At 40.1% G+C, this 13,601-nt stretch overlaps 1 long non-coding RNA gene across 4 annotated transcripts in view; it reads right to left on the reverse strand.

Annotated features, from left to right (window-relative positions):
* LOC134344734 (uncharacterized) overlaps positions 1–10,476 on the reverse strand; it is a 71,263-nt gene extending 60,787 nt beyond the window's left edge. For all 4 annotated transcript variants that reach the window (XR_010017506.1, XR_010017504.1, XR_010017505.1 and 1 more), the window contains exons 1-3: positions 10,157–10,476; positions 5,427–5,501; positions 3,834–3,963 (exon numbers count right to left, since the gene is read on the reverse strand). This is a non-coding gene — a long non-coding RNA (uncharacterized LOC134344734). The remainder of the gene's footprint in view (positions 1–3,833; positions 3,964–5,426; positions 5,502–10,156) is intronic.
* Between the last annotated feature and the right edge of the window lie 3,125 nt (positions 10,477–13,601).

Consider the following 13,601-nt stretch of genomic DNA (forward strand, 5'->3'; position numbering starts at 1 on the left):
ACTAGACTTTGAAATAGACTCAGCTTATTTGATTTAGCACTGTTTTCATCCTTTGGCAAAAATAATCTTCCTACCCTTTTGACTTGGACAAGGTGATAAACTTGGGCATTAGCTGGGATTTAGATTGAGGCTAAAGATTGCATGGCAGTATTCTAAGTGCAGTAGGGATTTCTCTTGCAGTTCTGGTCAACAATCTTTTCTTTGCATCGTCATCCAAATCTAAAGAACCAGTCTTCACAAGAAACTGCAGATACTGAAATCAGGAGCAACGAACCAAATGCTGGAGGGATTCGGCAAGTCAGGCAGCAGTTGTAGAGGGGAATGGATGGTTGATGATTCAGACCCTTTCATTTGGACTGCTTCCTGATAACCCAAAATATTGTCTTTCTTTTTCCCAACACACATGCTGCCTGATCTGCTGAGTCCCTTCAGTATTTTGTTTATGTTGGAGCTGTCATTTGCGAAAATGGTCACCGTATTTCCATGTAACAGGATGTTCTATTTGAATAGCAAAATCTAATATACAGTTGATTCCAGTTAATTGGGCCATCAGGGAATTGCCTATTTGGGACAAAAACTAATCAAGAAAATAGCCCGGATTCCCTTTGTTTTTTTGGGACACTATGCCGCTTAATTAGGACAGGAGACTGCTGCCGAACAGGTTCTAACTAGTGTTAGTCGCATACACTTTGGTGTAGCTATTAGACTCTACACCGTGCTTAGAGAGAACAGTTTTAACATAGCATCAGCTGCGTGTGTTTGTGTTCATAAAGCAGTGATTTTTGTCACTGATAGTTGGCAAGAGATGAGCAGTGAGACAATTCAGAACTGTTTTACACACTGTGATTTCATGCATTCAGGCTTGGAAATGCCAGAAACAGCAGGGAGTTAAATTTAAACAATTCCACTGTTTCAATGAGTTAGGAATCAGGAAGAATTTGAAAGCATCAACAAGTATCTTGAATGTTACAATGAAAATTAAAATTTGGAGGATGTAATCATTGAAGGCATTGTATCCAATGTTGTTTGTAATATATATTAATGATCTAGATGATGGGGTGGTAAACTGGATTAGTAAGTATGCAGATGATACTAAGATAGGTGGTGTTGTGGATGATGAGGTAGGTTTTCAAAACTTGCAGAGAGACTTAGGACAGTTAGAAGAGTGGGCTGAAAGATGGCAGATGGAGTTTAATGCTGAAAAATGTGAGGTGCTACATTTTGGTAGAACTAATCAAAATAGGACATACATGGTAAATGGTAGGGCATTAAAGAATGCTTTAGAACAGAGGAATCTAGGAATAATGGTGCATAGTTCCCTGAAGATGGAATCTCATGTGGATAGGGTGGTGAAGAAAACTTTTGGTTTGCTGGCCTTTATTAATCAGAGCATTGAGTATAGGAGTTGGGATGTAATGTTGAATTTGTATAAGGCATTGGTAAGGCCAAATCTGGAGTATTGTATACAGTTCTGGTCACCGAATTATAGGAAGGATGTCAATAAAATTGAGAGAGTACAGAGGAGGTTTACTAAAATGTTGCCTGGGTTTCATCTCCTAAATTACAGAGAGAGGTTGAACAAGTTAGGTCTTTATTCTTTGGAGCGTAGAAGGTTGAGGGGAGACTTGATAGAGGTGTTTAAAATTATGAGGGGGATTGATAGAGTTGACATGGTTAGACTTTTTCCATTGAGAGTGGGGAAGATTCAAACAAGAGGGCATGGGTTGAGAATTAGAGGACAAAAGTTTAGGGGTAACATGAGGGGGAACTTCTTTACACAGAGAGTGGTAGCTGTGTAGAACGAGCTTCCAGCAGAAGTGGTTGAGGCAGGTTCGATGTTGTCGTTTAAAGTTAAATTGAATAGATATATGGACAGGAAAGGAATGGAGGGTTACGGGCTGAGTGCAGGTCGGTGGGAAAAGGATAGGGTAAGAGTTCAGCATGGACTAGAAGGGCCGAGATGGCCTGTTTCCGTGCTGTAATTGTTATATGGTTATATGGTATGAAGGCATCCATTATCTGCACTAGGCATCTACACTGATTTTGTACATTTACAGTCAATCAAAAGCATGCAGCAATGTATACTGAATGAATTGTTCCATTGATAACTAATACACTGTTTTATAATACTATAGTAATATGTGTAGTGTTCTATTTTGTTTTGCAGTTCAATAAATTACATAATTTGTAACCCGGTTTGTCTTTTTTATACCTTTTTAACTACTTCATTGAAACTTCGGCTAATTGGGGCAGCTGCTTATTTGGGCCAAAATGTACCCGTCCTGATGTATCCTACTTAACCAAAATCTACTGAACTAAAATGTTCACAAGAATGTTGTCGGACAAAATCTGACAACATACGACATTAGGAGAGCTAACCACAAGTTTGTTCACAGATATACTTTAAGGACAATCTTAAGTGAAGAAAGAGATCAAAAGAGAGACCCCGCATGCAGCTCTCCAGTGAAATGGTATTGTATCTGTTACCGTGGACCGTGGGGCCGTGGACAATTCTGATTTGATGGAGACAGACATGAAAGCACAGAGGAACGTCTGGAGAAATTTCTGAAATGCTGGTTTGCTGCTGCTGTCACTGTGCGATCGAGAATCTTCCGGAGGGAAGGCTCCAAAATCCCCGGCTTTGCCTGCTGCTGGCGACCGAGGCTGAGGTCGAAGCATTCGGATAGAGATGGTGCTCGGTACTGAGTCGGAGGGCTGATCGGAGGCTCAAAGTTTTCGGACGACTCAGAGTCGGACTGTGGTCGAGCGTGGCAGGGAGAGTTTTCTTCCTTCTCCCGTCTGCGTGAGATGTGGGACATTCGAGAGACTTTGAACTTTTTTACTGTGCCATGGCCTGTTCTTCATCAAATTATGGTATTGTTGCACTGTTGTAACTATATGTTATAATTATGTGGTTTGTGTTAGTTTTTCAGTCTTGGTCTGTCCTGTGTTTCTGTGATATCACACCGGAGGAATATTGTATCATTTCTAATGCATGGATTACTAAATGACAATAAAAGAGGACTGTGTGTCCTCATGATCTAATCTAATAATCTAATGGAAGAAAATATACATAGAAAAGTACAGCATAGTACAGGCCATTTGGTCCATGATATTTTGCTGACCTTTTAACATACTCCACAATTAATTTAACTCTTCCTCCATTTTTCTTTCATCCATGTGCCTATCTAAGAGTCTCTTAAATGTCCCTAATGTCCCTGCCTCAATCACCACTCCCAGCAATGTATTTTACACACCCATCACTCTGTACAAAAAAACCTATATCTGGTACCCCCCTATACTTTCTTCCAAATCACGCCCTCTCATATTCGCGATTTTTGCCCTAAGAAAACATCACTCTATCGATGCTTCTTATGTTATACAGCTCTGTCGTTTTACCTCTAATTCTCCTTCACACCAAAGAGAAAAGCCCTAACTCATTCAACCTCCAATCCAAAGAGCATCCAGGTAAATCTTCTCTGCACCATCTCTAAAGCTCCCACATTTTCCTATAATGGGGCAACCAAAACTGTAGGGTAGCAAGGCGGATAAAATTGAAATTGGTGAAAATAACTGCAAATTCTGTAAATCACACAAAATGCTGGAAGAACTTGATAGGCCAGGGAGCATCTATGGAAAAGAGTACAATCAATGTTTTGGGCTAAGAACTTTCGGTGCTCTTGTACTCTTTTCCATAGATGTTGCCTGGCCTGCTGGGTTCCTCCAGCATTTTGTGCTTGTTGCTCGTATTTCCAGCGTCTGCAGATTTTCACTTTTATGTAAATTCTGTACCTAGGACACAGGGTGTAAATATTCATCAATGTGTGACTTACCTCCTAGCTGCCGTTTATGAGCCACTCATCAGGATTGTGGTGAAACACTGAAAATCAAAAAGGAAACTGCAGATGTAGGAAATCTGAAATAAACACAGAAAATGCTGGAAAGATTCAGGTCAGGCAGCATCTGTGGAAACAAAAAACAGAGTTAACGTTTCAAGTTGAAAACCCTTCATCAAAACAACATCAAGGAGTTCCATGCAATCCTTGAGAAAGCAGCCTATTACCACTCAATCCATCATTGTAAACATTCACTTCCTTTGCCTCCAGTGCACTTGTACAATCTACAAATTAGCTGCAGAGACTCACTTAGATTTCTTTCAAAATAATTCAAAACCCATCACCTCTTTCAATGTGATTCATGTCTGTTCAATGTCATTTCCAGTACACAAATGTAAAGGAGAATTAAACAATGGTTACTCTGGAACTGATGCAGCAGAAAAAGAAACAAGGTAAAGAACACGATAATAATAAAAACACAAAATATAAGTACATAGCTCATGTACCTAGATTGATTGTATGTCCATAAAGTGACAACAGGCACAGGAGTGTCTGTAAATAAGGAGACTCAGATAGGAAATGATAAAGTAGTGATGGTGGGAGGTGTGGAGCAGTGGGATGTGGAGGTGTGGATCAGTCTTACTGCTTGGGGAAAGTAACTGTTTTTGAGCCCAGTGGTCCTGGCATGGACGCTACATACCCTGATGGGAGTGGGACAACCAGTCCAGGAGTAGGGTAAGTGGGATCCTTCATGATATTACTTCCCTTTTACTGGTACTTTTCTGTAGATATAGCATGTCTTTGATGACGGCTAGGCTGGTGCTGATGATGCATTGGGCAGTTTTGCGCAGCCATTGAATAGCCTTCCTGTCTGCCGCAATGCTGTTTTCGCCTAATGGGCAATAAGATCAGGCAAATTGAAACCACACTAAGTTTCCTCTCCAAGTCACATACCACTGTGAAATACATGGCTGTTCTTTCATCACAACTGGATTAGATTCCTGGAGCAACCCCCCTAAATACATATTTGAAATTCCTTCCCATACAGAATGTAGAAGGAGGTTGGTCAGCGTTGTCTTCTCAAGGACTGTTTGGAATACAGCAAAAAGATCATTTTTATGGTGCTTAAACCGTGGGTGTACACTCAATGGTTACTGTATTAGGTACACCTGTACATCTGCTCATTAATGCAAATATCTAATCTACTCAATGCATAAACACATGCAGACATGGTCAAGAGATTCAGTTGTTGTTCAGTCCAACCATCGGAATGGGGAAGAAATGTGATCTAAGTGTTTTTGACTGTGAATGATTGCTGGTGCCAGACAGGGTGGTTTGAGTACCTCAGAAACTGCTGATCTCCTGGGGTTTTCATGCTCAACAGTCTCTAGAGTTTACAGAGAGTGGTGCAAAAAACAAAAAAAACCATCCAGTGTGCAGCAGTTCTGTTGGTGAAAATGCCTTGTTAATGAGAAAAGTCAGAGGAGAATAGCCAGACTGGTTCAAGCTGACAGGAAGGCGACAGTAACTCAAATAATCATGCATTACAACAATGGCGTGCAGAAGAGCATCTTGGAACACACGTCAAACCTTGAAGTGGATGGGCTACAGCAGCAGAAGACCATGAACATACACTAAGTGCCCACTTTATTAAGTACAGGATGCCTATGACAAAAAAAACGAACTATTAGGAAGAGGCAATGAACGCTATGGCAATGCTTTCCATATGAATTAAAATTGATAATGCTTTAAATTACAATTACAATGCACTTTTCATATCCCAATAATTATCTCCTGGAGGCCTTCATGTTTATGATTTACATCTGAAGTGTTTTCCTAGAGCATAGGAGGGTGAGAGGGCAACTTGGTAGACATACAATGGATTCCGGTTAGTTGGTGACTGATTAATTGGACCATGCACTTCTTTGGGAAAACCCTTAAAGGATAAAAACTAATCAACAAAACAGCTGGGATTCCCTTCATTTATTTGGGACATTATGCCACTTAATTGGGACAAAAGACTGTTGCCAAACAGTTCTTAACTAGAGCAACACACACAAAATGCTGGAGGAACTCAGCAGGCCAGACCCAGCATCAAGGAAAAGAGTACAGTCGATGTTTCATGCTGAGACCCTTTGGCAAGACTCAAACATCGACTGTACTCTTTTCCTAGATACTGCCTGGCCTGCTGAGTTCCTCCATCATTTTGTGCGAGTTGCTCAGATTTCCAGCATCTGCAGATTTTCTCTTGTTTGTGAGTTCCTAACTAGCGTCAATTGCATGCAGGTGTGCGGCTGTTATACACTATGATGTGCTTAGAGCGAACTGTCCTTAAATAGCACCAGTTGTGTGTGTATCTGTTCTAAAAGCAGCGCTTTTTGTTACTTATAGCTGGTAAGAAGCAAGCATAAGACAATTCACAACTGTTTTGCTCACTGTAGTCTCAAACATTCAGGCCTGGAGGTTCCAGGAACAGTCGGGGGTGAAAATTAAACAATTTCACTACTTCAACAAATTAGGAACTATAAAGAATTTGAAGATATTAACAATCGTCTTAAATATTACAATGAAAATGAAGATTTGGAGGATGCAGTTGTCAAAAGCATTGTATGAAACAGTCTGTTATTTGCAATAGGTGTCTGTGCTGATTTTGTTTTATTTATAGGCAATCAAAAGAACACATTATCACTAACTATTAGGAACTAATACACAGTTTTATAGTACTGTAGTAGTATCGGTAGTGTTCTAATTTGTTCTGTGTTTCATTTAAATGCATAACTTATTACTCAGTTAAACAGTAGTTTTGTGTTTTTTTTATACTATTTAAACTATTTCCATGAAACTTCGGCTAATTGGGGCAGCCACCTAATTGGGCCAAAATGTATCGGTATTGATGTGTCCTAATTAACCAGAATCCACTGTATGTAAAATTAATGAGAGGCAAAGATATGGCAGGTAGTAAGAAAGCAAGATTTTTTCTTTGCAATAGTAAATGGCTGATATCTGGAATGTGCTACCAGAGGAAGCGAGGCAATCAAACTTATCACAATATTTTGAAGGCATTTAGACAGAGACTTTAATAGGCATACTATCCTTAAGTTCAAAGTAAATTTATTATCAAAACAAATATCACCATATGCTATCCTGACACTCATTTTCGTGCAGGCAGCCACAGTATATACAAAAAAAACAATAGAATCACTGAAAAATCACACACAACAAAGACAAGCAAATAACCAACATGCAAAAGACAACAAACTGAAAATGCAAAAAGAGAGGGGAAAAAAACAAAATAATAATAAGAAATAAATAAGCAATAAATATCAAGAATATGATTTGTAGAGTCCTTGAAAGTAAAGGTGGTGAAACCGGTTCAGAGGTGGGGCGAGTGAAAGTGAGTGAAGTTATCCCGACTGATTCAAGAGCCTGATGGTTGAGTAGTAATAACTGTTCCTGAATCTGGTAGTGTGGGAACTGAGGTTCTTGTGCAGTACCTTCTTCCTAATGTGGACAAATAGTATTAGCTTAGGTGAGGAAGAAGGTTGGCATGAACATGGTGGACTGAAGGGTCTGGTTCTACACTATATGGTTTCTAAGCTGATGAAGCATATCAACTCCTGCCTGGACAGTAACTTGGATCCACTCCAGTTCACCTACCGTCATAACAAGTCAACAGCAGAAGCCATTTCATTGGCTCTTCTCTCAATCTTAGAACATCTGGACAGTGAAGATGCATACATCAGGATGCACTTTATTGACTACAGCACAGCATTCAATACTATCATCCCCTCAAATCTAATCAATAAGCTCCAAGACATAGGCCTAATACCTCCTTGTGCAACTGAATCATCAATTTCTTCACTTGCAGACTTGTCAGTTCAGATTACTAACATCTCCTGCACAATCACCATCAGCACAGGTGTACCACAAAGCTGTGTGCTTAGCCCCCTGCTCTACTCATTTTATACTTATCACTGTGAGGCTAAACACAGCTCCAATATCATATTTATGTTTGTTGACGATGCCATTGTCATTGGTCAAATCAAATGTGGTGACAAATCAGCACATACGTGGGAGACTGAAAATTGGGCTGAGTGGTGCCACAACAACAACCTCTCACTCACTGTCAGCAAGATCAAGGAGCTGATAATAGAGTACAGGAGGTGAAAATACGTCCATGAGCCAGTCTTCATCTGAGGATCAGAGGTGGAAAGGGTCAGCAGTTTTGTGTTCCTCGGCATATCATTTCAGAGGATCTGTCCTGGGTCCAGCGCATAAGTGCCATTACAAAGAAAGCACAGCAGCATCTCTACTTTCTTAGAAGTTTGCAAAGATTCAGCATATCATCTAAAACTTTGACAAACTTCTATAAACGTGTGGTAAGAGATTATACTGATTGGTTACATCACACCTGGCATGGAAACACCAATATCCTTAAATGGAAAAGCTGACAAATATTGGATACGGAAGGAACAGCATTGTAGGAAAGCAGTATCCATCATCAAGGACCCACATCATCCAGGTCATGCTCTTTGCTTGCTGCTGCCATCAGGAAGGAGGTACAGCAGCCTTTAGGTCCCAACCACCAGGCTCAGGAAGTTATTACTGCTCAACCATCAGGCTCTCGAACCAGAGGACATAACTTCACTCACCCCAACACTGAACTGTTCCCACAACCTATGGACTCACTTTCAAGGTCTCTTCGTCTCAAGTTCTCGATAGTTATTGCTTAATTATTTATTATTATTCTTTTGTATTGGCAGTTTGTTGACCTGCACATGGGTTGTTTGTCTTGTTGTGTGCAGTTTTTCATTGATTCTAAGGTGTTTCTTTGTATCTATTGTAACCACCCACAAGAAAATGAATCTCAGGGTTTATCCGTGATATATGTGTACTTTGATAATAAATGTACTTTGAAGTTTGTATGACAATGACTACATAGTTACTGCTGTAATGTAGGAAACAACATATCACCGCAGAAAATATGCTTTGGCTCGCAATAAAATGCATATATGACATTAGTCCCTATTTTTTCACTTTACATGGTAACAACGGAAGTTCTCTTAAGCATGTAGAAGGCACACGGACCAATCGGAAGTGAAATTTGTGGTCTTCACTAGGGCCCCCATTGTCTGAGAAGAGAATTTAAAATTGTGTCTTAGTGTAGAAACGTGGACTGCTTTACTAAAGCTGCTAGATTTACAGAACATCGCGTAAATCATATTTTTGTAATACTGCAGCATATTGAAACAGATCATTCAGATTTTTGGAGGACTGAGTATCGTAATTCAAATCTTTTTAGTGATAGAAATGGATTACCGTGTGAAATAAATTTGCTTAGGGAAAGTTCCTATTAAATCAAAAACTACTAAATCTTGCATAATTGTGCAAAAGTAAAAAAAATAAGTACTTAATTACATGAAATATCTTGGGCCCTTACAGCGACATGGTAAAGCGCCATATAACTGTAACGGTGATCATTTTGTTTGGGCGGAGGAACTGCTTCTGCCTTCCTTTAGACCCCTCCCCCATTTCTTTGACTCTTTCCTGTTACATTTCTCAAATAAAGCAAAATTTTAACGAAAACGGTCAAAAGTTTAAATCATTTCTGACAAACTTAGAAAAAAATAAATTTCCAACCATCAATGGATGTTTCTTTGTCGGGGTAGCATCGGATATTAAATTCGTTACTGCAAGGCTCCATCTGAGAACCGTTGTGGATGTGGACTGCACAAATGAGGGGGATGGGAGATCAGACGAGCTCTGTCTCATTTAATGCATTATTTATCGTTCTCCTAGATGGGGAGGGGGGAGTGGAAGGAGGAATAAAGTCTGGCGATTGAAAGAATGTTGCGTTGTGGTACGATACTGCACTGTAGTGAGGCTTTTCTTTTGTATATCAGCTGGTTAAATTCCAGCTGGATAATCCAATGCATTGTTTCACGCACGTGGATTGTGTGATGATTCGAAGCCCGTTGCAGAAGTGTTTAGAGAAAGGGAACTAAGTTGCTTATGTTCTTATTTCTACGTGTCTATGTACAGTTATGTGACAGTAAGTGGGCTTAAAGCATCTGATACGAAAGAATGCGGAGCATATTTTCAGCAAATGGAGTAGCCGCAAGCGTATGCTAAAAAGTAACATTTATTTATATAACACAAAACATTCAATCAATATGACTATTTTCCTATATTTAGTGCAATAGGGAATGCGTCTGATTAGCGATCACGCGTGTGCACCGTTTTCTGTATTAACTCGAAGCACATTTGATGTACCTTTTCACCCCCTCCCCAGCCCTTGCTTTTGCATTTTAGCCACTTACCGTGACCAGGGCCGCGGGAGCGCGCCCGCGTGACTCAGCACAGTGACGTCATTCACCACCAAATGGGGAAACAAAAAGAAATTCTTACGCCTCTGCAGTGAGTCTCTCTCCCCTCTCGGAAATCACGTTTCGCTCTATCTCTGCAGATGCAGCGTAATTACACGCTATAACTTTAGACCATCCTTTAAAGAAATAATAGCGACGAGTTCATTTGTCTGTGGCTTTTATATGTGACACCAACTTCTTGCCTCGCGCATTCGAGAGAATAGCAGATTATTCCTGCACAATTTAGCCTTTTAGTCTCATCAACTGCTCGGACATGGAAATGACTGTCTTATTTAATAACTGTATTTCGCAATTGTAAGGCAGTCTGTTCTGACAATTCAGTTAAAATCCAGGGTGATGTTAATAGATAATAGGCAAAATAAATGAATGGTTTTGATACTAATCGTTATAGGATGCATTCCACTGCCAAATAACTATGTGAGTATATATGACAGTTATGCAGTTTGTTTAGATTCATCCTGTTTACTTAATTACATTTGAGGATGAGACTCCAAGTAATACATACTACACGACAAATGGACCAGGAAAATGAATAGTTCTTAATATAGAGTAAGCTATTTTATTGATTATACATTTCATAGAGTCCTACAGGATACAGCCTAACTTGTCCATGCTATGTTGCCCATCAGGTAGTCCCAAATAGTTGGTTTGGTTCTCTAAACCTCTCCTATCATGTATTTATCTAGATGCCTTTTAAATGTTGCCAATGTGCCAACCCAAACCACTATTTCCGGCAGTTCATTCCAAATATGCATCACCCTCTGTGTGAAGAAGCTGCTCCTGATAGCCCTTTTAAGTCTCTTACCTCTGCCCTCTTGATCTTAGCATCCACTCCCTGGGGTAAAGCTGATCTGATATCACCCTGTCTATGCCCCTCATGACCTTGTATACCTCTATCAGGTCATTGCAGGTACATGCAGAATACTGCAAAACTGGCATGTAATTAAATATAGGGCATGTCTTTGAATAAGGTTATCCAAATGTCTAATTTCCAAAATGTGGAGAATATTTCAGTATTCAGTAATGTGTATTCACACCATGTGTTAAGATAACATATTGTAATAGGTAATTTCCATTGAGCAGTTCCAACGTTTATTTTTTGTTAAAGCAATAAGACAGAGGAGCAGCTTTAGACCCTTCAGCCCATCGAGTCTGCTCTGCCTATCCATCAAAGCAGATTATCCCTCTTCTACATGTAACCTTTGACAACCTTACTAATTAAGAACCTACCAACCTTTGCTTTAAATATACCCAATGACTTTGGCCTTCACTGTCCTCTGTGGCAATGATTCCCACAGGGTACCTTCTCGGGACCCTCTCCAATGCCAGCACGTTCTTTCGTAGATTTTCTTCTTCATGTGCCTTGCGCATTACAGGCTTGGGCGATCATGGCTCTCCACATCGAATGATCCCATGCAGCGTCAATGATATCTCGCACACTTAGACCTGTTAGTTCTTTCACAGTGTCCACATATTTTCTTCTTTGCCTTTCATAGATAAGGGACCCAAAATGCTCATGTCATCACAATTTGTTTATTTTCATCGTGCCAGGAAAGCAGGTACATCACTTGCATTGATAAGCTCACCTATAAAAAAATCAGGAAATGTTTCCACATTCAAGAAATGGCATTATAAGGTTTGTTATTGTCACACGTACTGAGATAACATCAAAAGCTGGTCTAGCATACTGTTCATCGAGTGCAAATCATTACACAGTGCATTGAGGTTAAACAAGGTAAAACAATAACAACGCAGAATTAAGTGTAATAGATACAGAGAGAGTGCATTGTAGGTAAGCAATAAATTGGAAGATCATAATAGTCATAGTCATAGTCATGCTTTATTAATCCCGGGGGAAATTGGTTTTCGTTACAGTTGCTCCATAAATAATAAATAGTAATAGAACCATAAATAGTTAAATAGTAATATGTAAATTATGCTAGTAAATTATGAAATAAGTCCAGGACCAGCCTATTGGCTCAGGGTGTCTGACCCTCCAAGGGAGGAGTTGTAAAGTTTGATGGCCACAGGCAGGAATGACTTCCTATGACGCTCTGTGTTGCATCTCAGTGGAATGAGTCTCTGGCTGAATGTACTCCTGTGCCCAACCAGTACATTATGTAGTGGATGGGAGACATTGACCAAGATGGCATGCAACTTAGACAGCATCCTCTTTTCAGACACCACCGTGAGAGAGTCCAGTTCCATCCCCACAACATCACTGGCCTTACGAATAAGTTTGTTGATTCTGTTGGTGTCTGCCACCCTCAGCCTGCTGCCCTAGCACACAACAGCAAACATGATAGCACTGGCCACCACAGACTCGTAGAACATCCTCAGCATCGTCCGGCAGATGTTAAAGGACCTCAGTCTCCTCAGGAAATAGAGACAGCTTTGACCCTTCTTGTAGACAGCCTAATAGGCTAGATTGTGAGGTCAAGAGTCCAACAAATACACTCAAAAACTTCTGTAGTTGTACTGTGGAGAACATTCTGACAGGCTGCATCACTGTCTGGTATGGAGGGGCTACTGCACAGGACTGAAAGAAGCTGCAGAAGGTTGTAAATCTAGTCAGCTCCATCTTGGGCACTGACCTACAAAGTACTCAGGACATCTTTAGGGAGCAGTGTCTCAGAAAGGCAGCATCCATTATTAAAGACCTTCAGCACCCGGGCATGCACTTTCCTCACTGTTACCATCAGGTAGGAGATACAGAAGCCTGAAGGCACACACTCAGCGATTCAGGAACAGCTTCTTCCCCTCTGCCATCCGATTCCTAAATGGACTTTGAAGCTTTGGACAATACCTCACTTTTTTAATATACAGTATTTCTGTTTTTGCACATTTTTTAATAATCTATTCAGTATACTTAATTTATTTATTTATTTATTTATTTATTATGTTTTATTCTATTTATTTTTCTCTCTCTGCTAGATTATGTATTGCATTGAACTGCTGCTGCTAAATTAACAAATTTCACGTCACATGCCGGTGATAATAAACCTGATTCTGATCTGATCTTATCATCCTTGGGAACCATTTATTACAGAGGTCTTATAACAGAGTTACAACCCATCCTTGAGCCTGGTGGTACTTGCTACTGCCAAGTGAGATAACGGAGAAGAAAGAATGTCTGGGGTGGGTGGGGTCTTTGATTATGCTGGCAGCTTTGCTGAGGCAGTGAGAAGTGTAGTCAGAATCCATGGAGAGGAGGTTAGTTCCTGTGATGTGCTGATCTGAGTAAACAACTCTCTGCAGTTTCTTGAGGTCACATACAGAATAGTTGCTATACCAAGTTGTAACGCATCCAAATAGGATGCTTTCTAAGGTGCATCAATAAAATTGTTTAGGGTTGATGGCAACATGCCAAATTTCTTTA

The sequence above is a fragment of the Mobula hypostoma genome, chromosome 4 (assembly GCF_963921235.1).
Source record: "Mobula hypostoma chromosome 4, sMobHyp1.1, whole genome shotgun sequence".
NCBI lineage: Eukaryota > Metazoa > Chordata > Chondrichthyes > Myliobatiformes > Myliobatidae > Mobula > Mobula hypostoma.